The sequence below is a fragment of the Zingiber officinale genome, chromosome 10B (genome assembly GCF_018446385.1).
Source record: "Zingiber officinale cultivar Zhangliang chromosome 10B, Zo_v1.1, whole genome shotgun sequence".
NCBI lineage: Eukaryota > Viridiplantae > Streptophyta > Magnoliopsida > Zingiberales > Zingiberaceae > Zingiber > Zingiber officinale.
In genome coordinates this window covers 63,650,498-63,663,985 of record NC_056005.1, presented here as the reverse complement: position 1 = coordinate 63,663,985, position 13,488 = coordinate 63,650,498, and the positions used below count along the sequence as shown (strand labels likewise).

The window sequence follows — 13,488 nt, the reverse complement described above, 5'->3', positions numbered from 1 at the left end:
TCCAGGGAACATCTTTCCTGCAAGACAAGGTTAGTCCGAGGCAGATAGATAATGTATATCTTGCAAAACAAAGTGTTAGCATAGTTTATAAGTTCAATATAAAAAGTATGACTTAGATTCTGTCTTTCCGAGACTGGAATCTAGTCACGATCTTGACTTAGATATCTGAAATGGATCTAAGTCGGATCGATGTCTAATGTTCCCTTCCCGGGAACGCGTCCTTACAGTCACTCCCTTCCAGTGACTTACCTTTACTCACTTGCCAGATGTCCGGTCAGCCCTTCGACCCATTTGGCCTTCTCACCGGCTATCTCGTCAGCCTGTCGACCTAGCTGGACTTCGTGCCAAATGTCCGGTCAGCCCTTTGACCCATTTGGACTTCGTGCCAAGCGTCTGGTCAGCCCGTCGACCCGCTTGGACTTCTCGCCAAGCGTCCAGTCAGCCCGTCGACCCACTTGGACTTCGTGCCAAACATCCGGTCAACCCGTCGACCTGTCTGGACTTAGCCTGCACACTCGTTCAGAGTGTTAGATAATGACAAACCTAACTTAACCTGATTTTTCATTCATCAAAACCTGAGTTAGACCGTTAGTGCTAACCGCACCAACACCTAGGTGGTTGTTAATCCAAGATAAATAAAAGCACTAAAAAGTCTCCTTCGTTAAAGGCGGAGAAGCCTCTTATACTCATTGAATGCTCAAAAATATGCTAGGAATGAATACAGAGTTGTTCTTTATTTCTTAGGTCTAGGGGTCTTTTTATAACCCCTAGAAAATGTTATCTGCAGCTTGAAGGTGCCTTTAAAGTGGTCTAAGGTGCCTTCCCCCAAGGACCAACAAGGAGTCAAAAAAGAAGAGTACCAGTGAACCAAAAAAGATCATGTGAGACTAGCACTGATGGCAAGTCATCAAGAGGTGAGTATCAACGAAGGGGGAGCAACTTTATAAGAAAGCACCAGTAAAGGGGGAGAGTCAAACTTTGAAGCTAACATGATAAGTGAGCTATGCTTACTTCCTCCAAATCAACTTTAAGAAAGTATTAAATCTATATCTAAATCATTATACAAATTAAAATAAAAAAATAATAATTTAAAAAAGGGAATTTTAGACCTGAAAGAAATTTTAGCACACTCATGTTCCTTAGAAAAGTATGAAAAACCAATGAAAGTACTAAAAAGTCTCCTTTGTTGAAGGCAGAAAAGCCTCTTATACTCGTTGAACGCTCAAAAATATGCTAGGAATTAATATAGAAGTTGTTCTTTATTTCCTAGGTTCAGGGATCTTTTATAGCCCTTGAAAAATATTATCCACAGTTTGAAGGCGCCTTAAAAGTGGCCTAAGGCGCATTCCATCGGATAGATTTTATCCATCAAGGATAAAACTTTATCCTCAGAATAACGGTTAGGGAAGGCACCTTCCATAGGCTAGAAGACACCTTCTATGAGGCATTGAAGGCACCTTCTAGCCCATGGAAGGTGCCTTCCACACGGCAGCGAGCAAGCTTCCAGCTTATGAAGCCCTGAAGCTGCTTTATCTTCTTCGTGTGGGTGATGCTTCAATTATCTAGAGTTAAGCTCACCTGAACCCATCTCCGACCTTCTTTTTGAGCAGGCTTTCTCCTTGACTTCTCATCTCTCAAACATCACGCATGTCCTTCTCATCCATCAATGTACTCTTCCGCAGCTCCTTGTCCCTCGGATGCACTAAACCCATCGACTCAATTCCCGTTCCATCCTTCTCATCTGCCGTGTCTTCTGCTCAATGTCTTGCGCTCCTAAGTTCCTGCACACTTAGACACAAGGCATCAAACACACACGAGACCTAATTTAACTCGGTTGACCACATCAAAACTATCTCAGGGTACTTAAAAAAATAAGTACTATATTTCAATCATTTAATTATGCCTTTAATTAAATGATGCTCTCACTAAATTATAAAGCTTGTTAGGAGCAAGCCATGGGATGTGGACAACCAGAGTTTAACCACACTACTCTCTCCAGACCCGCAAGCAATAATATTTAAGTGGAACAAGATCCATATTATATCTCATCTTGAGTTAACTTTAGCTAATCGGCTAAGACTTGTATAAATTAGGCAGGTAATGTGTACCAATTGGATAAGATATATATTATACCTCATCCTGAGTTAACTTTGGCTAATCGCCTACGACTTGTATAATTTAGGTAGATAATATTTACTAATTACATCATATGTAACTCTTGTATAGTTAGGTGAACAAGACTATTTGTTTGATTATTTATCTTATGAAATCCATATTATAACTCATCTTGAGTTAATATTACCTAATCGCCCAAAACTAGTATAATTTGAATCACATCGTATGAGATATGCCTCTAAGTTCTTAATCCAATTGAGGTAACTTCATTAAGTCACACCCAAAGTTCAATAGTCAGATATCACAACTGTCCTATCACACTCTACCAAGATAAATTGAGCCACTTTACTTTGGCAAAACCTAACTACAATTGATTGAGATAGTAGTGAGTATAAAACTTTGGTAGGCATATGAAAAGGGCCTAATTACGATTAAACCACACATGTATCGCACACAATCATGTCATATCATGGCATACATCAATATATATGCTAAATATAACGTGGCATGGTTATGACCCCATCTACTACGATCTTCTCAAGCCAATGAGAAGATCGAAAGGTTATTCTAGGTAAAAGCATCTTCTCCAAGTACTTCCTTAATCATCGTGTGTTATTATCCTTCTGCCTTTTTCACTATCGTCCAGTAGACTAGTTCTTTTCTAATTTGTACATTACAAAATCTAAAGAAATCTCGATTTGCATTCAAGGGTAGTCTAAATTTACAACAAGAATGAAAAAGATGAAGGAATGACATGCATGTCGTATTATGAATTACAACATACACACATAATTATATCGGGGTAAAGGGTCATAATCATGCCCATGTCATATAATATTCACAATAGATCTATAATATATACTTTACTATGATTTCAACAACGAATTATAAGTCACTTGCAAAGACGTATACTAAGTTGTAGTAATGTTTTGCGAAGGAAACAGTATACTAGTTGTGATGAGAGTTATACCTTTGTTGAGTAAACACGAACTCCTGATACAACTTTATCCTCGGTAGATCTCAGCACAATCAAGTGGTTGCGCCTCTACGATATCCACACCAACATGTTCTATCTATCTCACAAACTCATGATTTAGAGAAGAACCACCTTCGTGGTGCTAGCCACAAGAGATGGTTCGGCCAAGAGAGAATTCGGTCAAAGGAAGTAGAGGAAGAAGACTAGAAGATCAAGAGTCTTTCATGAAAAATGAGCTCAAAAGACCTTTTATATTCTTCAAGGAATACCAAGAGTCTCAAGAAATACTAAGAGTCTTTGTCTTTTGGTCTTCTTTCAATAATGATACAAATTAATCTCTATTAATCTATATTATCCTCTTAATGGATTGGATTTAGTATATTGGATTAATCATTAACCCAATAAGTTATTAACCTAATAAGCCTAATCATCTCATAATCGACTCTTAGGGCTAATACTAACAAACATATCATCAATTCTTGGTAGAGGGTATTTGGTTTTGATGGTGATCTTATTTAACTCCCTATAATTGATGCACAATCGCATGCTGCCGTCCTTTTTTCTTTATGAATAACATTGGTGCTCCCCATGGTGATGTACTTTGCCTTATCTACTTCTTATCTAGTAGTTCTTGGAGTTATTCCCTAAGTTGCTTGAGTTCCGCTGGGGCCATTTAGTATGGAGCTTTTGAAATAGTTGTGGCGTTCGAAACTAAATTGACCTCGAATTCAATTTCTCAATTCGGACGTGCTCCTAGAAGTTCCTCTGAAAAAACATCTAGAAATTCCCTTACTATCGATATATATTCTAGTCTTAACTCAGAGTCTTCCTAGATCTCACTTATCATTGCAAGGTATACTTCATCCCCACATTTTATGGCTTTCCAAGTTTGAGAAGCGGATAAGAGAGATTTTTGCTCCTTAACTTTACTAAGGAACATGATCTCTTCTTGATCTGGGGTTTGGAACTAGACGGTCTTTATATGACAATGCATCAATGCGTGGTTTTTTGCTAATCAATCCTGTTAGAATGTATACTGAAAACCTAGCTTTTAGTATGAACATTTATTTTGAAATGAGAATCACATTTGTCAAATGTCTGCATTTAGTAAAATATAGTTGTCCATTTAATTTATATTGTAGATAACAGGTGTATGGTGTCACACAGAAGAACATATTATCAGTTCCTTATCAATTATAAATAGTAGCTCACAACCAAGATGGTTTGGACAAACCATTGGAATGGTTGTAGTGTAATTTGGTACTAGTTTATCTTGACTATAAAATTACATTAGTACACTATGTGTGTATTGAGTAGGACCATTTAATATTGTTCCTTTTATACTGACTGCATAAAATAACATAACCTCTGTTATTATGGATGTGTATACTCTTAATCCCGATATAATAACAAGCACATATACTTAGTATTTATTTCTTTAATTTATCAATAGGTGAGATTTATTCGTTAAATCAATAGGCCCGACAAGTTGAGAAATAATATTATTTATATGGTGTGTTGTTGATTTTAGAAGGAAACTATGTCCTAGTTATCTAGGTTGATGATGTCCCCCTTGAGGAGCTCATAAGGATTGTCATGTAAATCCTACAGTTGGACTTAGTCTGACATGACAATGAAGTTGAGTGGTACTACTCTTAAAGCTAGATATTAATTAAGTGAGTTGTCAATAACTCATTTAATTAATGGACATTCGATATCTTAAACACAGGGAGATTAATGCACTCATGATAAGAAGGAGCCCATAATGTAATATGGGATTGATGCGGTAGTTCAATAATAACTCTTTAGTGGTATGAGTTATTATTGATGAACTTGAGTTGAGTGTTCAGGTTGAACATAGGAAGCTCAAGTTCATCGGGAAGCCAAAACCAATTCCTTCTCTCGGTCCCTGTTGTAGCCTCTATAAAGCCTCGCGTTCACCCGTTTTGATTTTCCTTCTTACCCAAATGAGGGGGTCGGCCACATCCTTGCTTGGTGCCTAAGCAAGGGGCCGGCCAAGCCCTCTTGGTGCCCAAGATGTGGGTCGGCCAAGCCATGCTTGGTGCCCAAGCATGGGGTCGACCATATAAGAAGAGAAAAGGAAGATTTTGTTTAAAACAAAATTTTGTTATAATCTTTCCTTTTATAGCTATTTACAATGGTTTAAATGAGAGATTTTAATTTTATTAAAATCTTTCTTTTTTTGTAACCATCTACAATAGCAAATAAAAGGAAATTTTATTAAAAACTTTCCTTATTAGCCGCTAGCAAAGATTATAAAAGAGGAGGAGGGAGGTGCCCAAAAACAACAACACAACCTAAGGCTCCTCTTTTATTCTCTTGTATGGCCGACCCTTCTTCTATCCTCTTCTATTGTCTTCTTTCCCTAAAGGCCGGCGGCATCCATCCTTTCTTCTTCATTAGGGCCAGTGCCCCTTTGGAGAAGACTCTACCTTGGTGGCCGATTGCTTGGAGGAGGAGAAGAAGAAGAAGAAGGCCTCTTCACTTTGTGTTCTTTGGTGGCCGAAAGTTTGGAAAGAAAGGAGAAGGTCGGGTGTTTTCATCTCAGTAGATCATCGCCCACACGACGTCCAAGAAGAGGAGAGGAATACAGCAGAAGATCAAGAGGTCTTTAGCTACAAAGAAAGGTACAACTAGTTCTTTATTCTGCTGCGAACTAGTTTAGTTTTTCTTTGTATGGATCCTGAAATACCAACACAAGAGGCTAGCGATTTTGTGTTTCGATTTTGTGCTTTGATTTTATGATTCGATCTTGTGCTTCGATTTTGTATTTCGATCTTGTGCTTCGATTGAGGTGTCTTTAGTTAAACCTAAGGTTTACTGTGAGGAGTTTAAATATTCAATTTCTTTGAAAGACTTTGTCTAGGAAGTGGTGGATGATCCCATAACCAAAAAGGTCGAGTGCCTCGCCAACGACCTGGAAGCCAATCCTTGAAATAAATATTTAATCAACTTCTGTAATATGGTTTAACTTCTGAAGAACACATGAGTTGAACATGGAGTAAAAATGTTAAGTTTTGTTTCCAATCCAAGTTTAACTTATGAAGAACACATGGTTTGAACTTGGAGTAAAAATATTAAGTTTCGTTTCCAATCCAAGTTTAAGAACACATGGGTTGCTAGGAAAAGTTCTGCGCTTGTATAAATTTTTATACAGGGGAAACATAACGAAATTCGGAGTAGCACCCAACAAATCCATCCCAAAGATCACATTGAACTCCACTATGTTGAGTTGGATCAGATCGATCCTAAACTCTTGATTTGTTATTTGGGTACTACAACTCCTATATAGCGTGTGTGTTGGTGCAACCCTAGGTCAAGGTTGACCTGGTTGACCCGACTCGAGTTGACGTGACTCGAGTTGTATTTTGATGTTTGACTTGGGAAGATTGTCGGTGCAACCTTAGGTCAAGGTTGACCTAGTTGTGTTGCATATTGATGTTTGACACTCGTGAGAGAGTTCTATTCTTGATGTGGGACAAGAATAGATGTTTGGGAGATTATTGGTGCAACCGTAGGTCAAGGTTGACCTGGTTGACCTGATTCGGGAAAAGTCCAAGTATGAAGACTTGGCACGGAAAAGTCCAAGCAGGGAGCTTGGCACTGGAAAAGTCCAAGCAGGGAGCTTGGCACTGGAAAAGTCCAAGTATGGAGACTTGGCACTGGAAAAGTCCAAGCAGGGAGCTTGGCACGTGAAAAGTCCAAGTATGGAGACTTGGCACGGGGAAAGTCCAAACAGGGAGTTTGGCACGGGAAAAAGTCCTGGTGAGTGAAGCCAGGCAGTCGGGAAATCCTGGTGAGTGAATCCAGGTGAAAATCCTAGTGAGTGAAGCTAGGTGAAGGTGAAAGTCCTGGTGAGTGAAGCCAGGCATTCGGGAAAATCCTGGTGAGTGAAGCCAGGTGAAAATCCTAGTGAGTGAAGCTAGGTGAATGGGAAAGTCCTAACTGGGATGTTAGGCAGTGTGGAAAGTCTGGTGAGTGTGGGAAAGTCACAGTGAGTGAAGCCGAGGCGGTGAGAAAGTCCTAGCGGGATGTTGGCGGTGTGGAAATCTGGTGAGTGAAGCGGTGAAAGTCTGGTGAGTGAAGCGGCAAGGAAAATCCAGATGGATCGGGGATGATCGGACTTGGTGTTGGAAAGTCAAGTAGGTCAAAGGATTGACCGGATACTTGGCGGGGAGTTCTAGCAGTCAAGGGAGTGACCAGATGCTAGGGATGAAATACCAATAGGTCAAGGTTGACGGATATTGGTTTGGAAGTCTTGGGACTTGGTTTGGGCAAAACCAAGCTCGGATCGGTCACCGACCGATCCGGTGTCTATATTTTCTCGATCGGTCGATGACCGATCTCCTGTTCTTTGATTCTTGATCGATGGTGGCCGATCGCAACGAAAAGGCGGTGATCGGTCCTCGGGGATCGATAAGCGGAGCGGCGATGCGTGGGCCGATCGGTATCTGATCGGTCCAATTGAAACCGATTAGTAGTCTGATCGGTCAGGCCGATCGAGTTCTAACGTTGGCCGCGGCTAGTTTCTTCATTGTTTCTCCTTCGCGGTATAAAGAGGGCTGGGCGATGACTTCCTTTCTTCTTGAGCTTCTACTCTTGACTACTGAGCTGCTGGTGTGCTCTTGAGCTTTGCTGAGCTCTCATCGTTTTCTAGCTGAGTTTGGATCCTAGAAGCTGCTGTTTCATCAAGGTTCCAATCGACAACAAGAGGCAAGCAAGTGTTTTACATTTCTATTGTTCTTGTTTGTTGTCTCTTGTTGTACTCCTTTTGTTGTTGCAAAGATTGTGGTGAGGTTTCTCCACCCACAAGGAGTATATTATTAGCCGGTTCTCCGGGGACTCATCCACCGACGGATTGAGAGGCTTCGTCCACCTTACGGACACGCCGAGGAGTAGGAGTATCATCTCCGAACCTCGTTACATCGACGTGTTGAGGTTTGATCTTCTTGTTTTCGTTTCCTTGTTTGTTTTTCCGCTGCGCTAACGAATCCCTCTCTAGCCGAGTACGAAGGATCCTAACAGTGTGTGCTTCTAGGTTTTTATTTGATGGTGTCACTACCTTATAAGGTTCTTCTAAGTTTCTTGATTTGGCCCCTATTTTCTTTGCAAATCTCTTAGAGATAAATGAGTATGTGGCACTACAATCAAATAATGCATAAGTAGGTAGATTGTTGATTAGAATGGTACTTGCCACAACACCATTAGCTGCTTCTGCTTCTTCCTAGGTTATATCATATACACGAGCATTTGCGGTTACTTTGTTATCTCCCTTAACCCTCGTACCTGTATCCTTACTTGCACCTCCACCCTTTCGCTCCGGATAAGAGCATTGAGCGATATAATATCCCTCTTGTCTGCATCGAAAGCACACTCCTACTTTCTTGCGACACTTTCTAGGGTGTGCAATTCCATAACTAGGTTATGACTTGGCCTCCTGGTTGGTCCGAGGGGGTGCATGTCCTCTGAGTTGGTGGGCTGAAAGATTTGACTTTATGAACATTTGACCACTGCTAGAGGAGCCTTGACTCGTGTGGGGTCTTTTCAATTTGTTTTCCTTTTCTCTTCACTTGATATCCATTTCGGCTTAGATTGTTGCCCCCATTATATCTTTAAAATCCCTTAGCTCAAAGACAACAAGAGCCGACTGAATTCTGCTATTCTGGCCCCTCTAAAAATGATAAAGTTTTAATGTCTCATCTACCATGATTACTAGGGAATAGGTTCATAGTGCATGGAATTTGGATGAATATTCTACTACTGACAATCTAGAGCTTGAGTGAGATTGTCGAATTCAGTCAGCTTCTAAAGTCACATGACCGTTGGGAAATATTACCTCAAAAAGGCTTTCTGAAACTTCTGCCATGTGATTGATCCCCTTTCTGACAGGGGAGGTACAACGCTTCCCACCACTTTGCAACTTTATCCACTAGGAATGGGATTATCACCTCTAGTTTAATTTCTTAGGGAACATCTAGCAATCGAAGATGATTCTCTATCTTCTTCAATCAGTTTTGTCCCACCTCCGGGTTTGAGTTCCCATCGAAGCTTGGAACTTTTACCCTTCGAAGGGACTCATAATGGTGTTTAGTCCCATTGGGCTTAGGGACCAATGGTGGTGGTTGGTTAGGGGTTGGGTTTACCAACCCTTGAAGTGTGGTTTACCACTATTGTTGCTATAGCCACTAGGTCCTCATGACTTAATCCTTGTGCTCTGGGTGGTGATTGTTCACTACCACCTATTTCGTTGTCGTTTGGTGATCTTGGTGGTGGTTGTTCACTACCACCTAACCACCTGCTTTATTGTTATTTTCTCTTGGAAAGGCGTAGCGTGGTTATGATTTGCTTGTGGTGCCATTTTCTATAAGATCATGATATTTTAAGAATAGATGTTGGGATATGTAACTTAATGCAATGACAGAGTAGAGAAAATCGTTTTAAATGATTTTAACCAATAAACACATAACATAACATAATGAAGCACTTTATTCTAACTCCCAGTTGACTGTTGCCTTGTCTATTATTTCCTCGTCTCCTACTCCTCATCTTCCATCCTTTTCGAGGCTCTCTTCCTCTTCCCTATTATTGTCTTCTCCTTGTTACTGTTCAATAGCTTCAAGTAAGACGGTGTTTTGATCACCGAGGAGTTTAATTCACCTTGCAGTTCTAACGCCTAGTTCTCCATTTGATTGTAGTACCCATCGTATTCCTGTTGGATATAATCCATCTGTTGTTGCAGGATTTGTTTTTGCTCCAATAGTGAATTTTTCCGAGCAGTGAGTCCTCAAATTATGTCTTGGGCCTCTCATAATTCTTCTAGTGCATCTTTAAGTTGTTTCTCTGCGGCACGGTAATAAAAGGCAAGTTGTGTCACATCCGCTCAGAGGTGGTCTGCTAATCCCTGCAATTCAATCTTCTCCCGTCGTTCATACTCTAAGGCTATTTTTAGTCCTTGACCTCTCTCTCACTAACTGTCTGGTTACATTAGTTGCATTGACCATTGTCCTATACCTAACACGTCAAGGTAACGTCTCCGGCTAGGTTGGCAAATGGTTCGAGTATTTAATATATCCCATACGTGTGTGTGTGTGTGTGTGCGCGCGCGCATGCGCGCGCGCGCGTGCGTGTGTGTGTGTGTGTGTGTGTGACCCTTTAAGGATTTCACAACGTTAACATCCCATGACACATTGGATAATGTTGGACATTAAAATCATTAACGTACCACTAGATAAGGAAGGACATGGAATTGATAAAATCTAGTTAACATGCATGAACAAAAGTGAATAAAATTCAAACTAGTGAGAATATAAAAGAAAGAAAAATAATAATTAATTAACTAAAATTAAACAAAATAGAATGGATAAAATCTAGTTAACATGCATGTGTTTCAATTGACTAATCCAACTTGGTTAAATTACGAAATCAGATTGGGTCGTTTTAAGTCAGAGTTTCTTTTCTTCTCAGCAGAAGTTCTATTCGATTAGGAAAAAAGAACATGGCTCTGATACCACTTAAATGTCATGCCCCTGGGCTAGGAACTGATTTGGGATTAGCATCGGCATTGCTTTCAACCCAAAGTTCGAAAATAACCAACCTCGGTAGTATAGTAATTACCACATAAAGTCAGTCTTTACATTCTCAACATAAAAGTACACCATTTCCATTATTAGATGAATTAAATTACATTCCCCTAACTAAATTAAGAAACTCATAGTTGTAGCAGAATTCTAGTCCTTTTGTCCATAATTAGAGTTGGTTCACCGTCTCCAGAACTTGACTTGCTCCCTATCCTTGATCTCATTCTTGGTACCACTTTCATCTCTAACCGAAACAATTTGTAAAGGGGTGAGTGATTTGGGAATCACTCAACAGGCGGGAGATAAAATACAAATACTGAAATTATTACAAAGAGTAGTAAAAATAACAAAAAAAAAATAAAATCTATACACAAATTTTTCACATGGGTACTTAAATTAAATCATGTTCCTCATGATTTAACTGATATTAACTCTCTAGAATTATCTCTCTTAAAGGAGAGGTTGGAGATTAGAAATATTACAAAAGTCAGACATGTTCAGAATACATATTCCTACCATTTAGTTCATAATTAGTCTAGTGTCCAAAATTATGAAAATAACAGTAATCAATAATCAGAAATGTTCAGAAGTGAAACAAATTAATTTTTAGAGAATAAAATCTATTGCTTTTGAAAAATTTAGAATTTGCATAATCAGTCCACTTATTCGTTCCTTAGAAGTTTCTATGGCGGTGACCTCGTCTTCCTTGCCCAAAATGAATCTGCCAGGGTTTTATCTTTTCTTACAGTTAAACCTTCCCTCCGATAGGTGTGGGGTTATTTATAATGGTGTTTTTGATCTCCCACTAACCCCGCTACTTTCACCTTCCATTATGCCACTGACTTCATCCCTTCCACTACTTCTTTTATCCAAGTGTTTCGAGTTCCACTAACTCCATCCTTTCCACTCCTTCCATTATCCGACTAGTCTTCACACTTGTATTTATTAAAACTCTCTCTTATAACCTTGTGATCTTATTAGGGGATTCTTCACCTTCGATAGTTAACTAAAGCGAGAAAACATAACAACTTTCTAAGATTGGTTCATCGATACAAACCATAAAATAGGATCCCAGGAATTGTCAAACCATATAAACACCTTGTACGCTCAACTATAGTGTTTATTGTATTTTGATTTTATTTTTATCACATTTACTTGTCTTTGTCGAACCAAACACTCAAAGAAGAAATAATTTTATTCAGCCCTCCTTTTAGTTTCAACAATCCTAACACTAACTACAATTTATGATCTAAATTGTTTCATGTATAAGTTTAAACATTTGTGCTTGTACATTTTGCATTCATATAGAATTATGTACAATTTACTAAGAAGAATGACATTATCACTCTCATAACACAATTAGTTATAACATATTTTTTCTTATCCCAACATTTGATATTTGTTGCCTTCCCATCCCCTATAGGTGGTGGCACCAATTTTGATATTTATATCCATACTTGGCTCTCTTAATCTCCCATCCCCTTTAGGTGGTGACACCAATTTTGACATTTAATTATATCAATACTTGGCTCTCTTAATCTTACTATTTTATTAAGAATTGGACCTTTTACTAATTAATTTTTGTGAAGAGTAAAATGAATACATTAATGTCTTTTTTCTTTTCACGCTATTTTTTTTAAAGGCTTATTAATAATTTTCTCTGGTTATTTTTTATATAAAAAATATGCATTTTAGTCTCACATTTTAGGATTGACAACGTCACGAGCGGAGAAGTTTCTATAAATATCTTGGATCGACGATATTAGAAAGCATACCTTTTTCAGCCTTTTGGTAAAGATCAAGTGTAGGATATGTTTTTATCAGTTTAATATCTAATATAAAAAATAAATAAAAAAACTACTGGGGTTCTCGAGCATCATTCTTGCGTTGCACTATTGCATGGGTCAGACGTACCCTTACCAAGTCCAATTTATAAGCCTTGGGTACTAATTTACGCATATTAGTTCTCGAGTGTTGCCCTTGTGTTGCACTACTGCATGAGTCTGATGCACCCTTACCAAGTCTAATTTATGAGCCTTGGGGTACTAATTTACGCATATTTATATATTATATTACATATGTAACGCGTGTGCCCGATGACTAGTTTAATCAAAATATCTTCAACCTACCTTTTTGTTTCACAAGTCATGCATCTTTTAAAATTAATTTTCGATTATAATGTGGTAAAAGACTATTCGCTCGCCTCTAGCGTCTTCGTCAATTCATCTATAGGCTAATACGGAGGAGGTAAATTACGAGTGGTTACTAGTCATAGTGCAGTGGTCAAGACATGAGGGAAGATATGCTCAGAGACATCAAATTTCAATCTCAAGACCTAATATGGAACGCTCTATGTCTCAATCATCGCACTACCTCTGATGGGACTAATCTTCTATTATAATGAACTTATAAATGGATACCTGATATTTACAACATTTTTTTAACATGTCTTATATTTCTTATGTAAATTATGTGATAACATGACCTTCATGTTTACTCATCAAATTAGCTGAAACTATAATGTTAACTAAACTAATTTCTATTCAACTATAGGGAGTTGAATATCAGTTATGAAGTATCTGTAATTCATCCGTAAAGCTCTTTATCTTTTCATAATTTCTCATGATATTTTAAATTTATTATATTTTTTTATTTTTGTTTGCTCCATAAAACTTTTTTGTGTTGTTATATTATGTATTTTAAAATCATTTTAATTTCATACGATACGATAATTATCATTTCAAGCGTAACACAATACGCCGTATTGCCTTATTTCCTGGTCAAACTAATCGTACGCCC

The 13,488-nt window shown here is 38.6% G+C and overlaps 1 pseudogene; it reads left to right on the top strand.

The window, feature by feature from the left end:
• Positions 1-12,460: 12,460 nt before the first annotated feature.
• Positions 12,461-12,706, top strand: LOC122030695 (annotated as a pseudogene).
• Positions 12,707-13,488: the final 782 nt, after the last annotated feature.